The sequence below is a fragment of the Euprymna scolopes genome, chromosome 29 (genome assembly GCF_053919585.1).
Source record: "Euprymna scolopes isolate OS-2025 chromosome 29, ASM5391958v1, whole genome shotgun sequence".
Classification (NCBI taxonomy): domain Eukaryota; kingdom Metazoa; phylum Mollusca; class Cephalopoda; order Sepiida; family Sepiolidae; genus Euprymna; species Euprymna scolopes.
The window spans coordinates 16,419,365-16,419,694 of NC_136510.1; positions in this window are offsets into that span (position 1 = coordinate 16,419,365).

The window sequence follows — 330 nt, forward strand, 5'->3', positions numbered from 1 at the left end:
AATTTTTAATCATTTTTAATCTGTTATTGTTTTAATTACATCAGAATTATTTTGCAGATACAGCGGCCATGACGAAGTGGATAATTTCTAGTTTACCAGAGTCCACAGTAACTACAGTAACCAATAGACACAGGAACAGGAAATAAGTGCATAATTAGAGCGGAAGTGAGTAAGGGACGAATACTTGGTTTCTACATTTTTCATCCCTTACTTATTTCCACTCCAGTTATTATGCACCTAGTTCCTGTCAACATTCAAAATGGCTACCATGGGTTATTTTACTATCAATCAAGATTTACAGTAAAGTAAATTGGTTTAAAATGTCTTTTA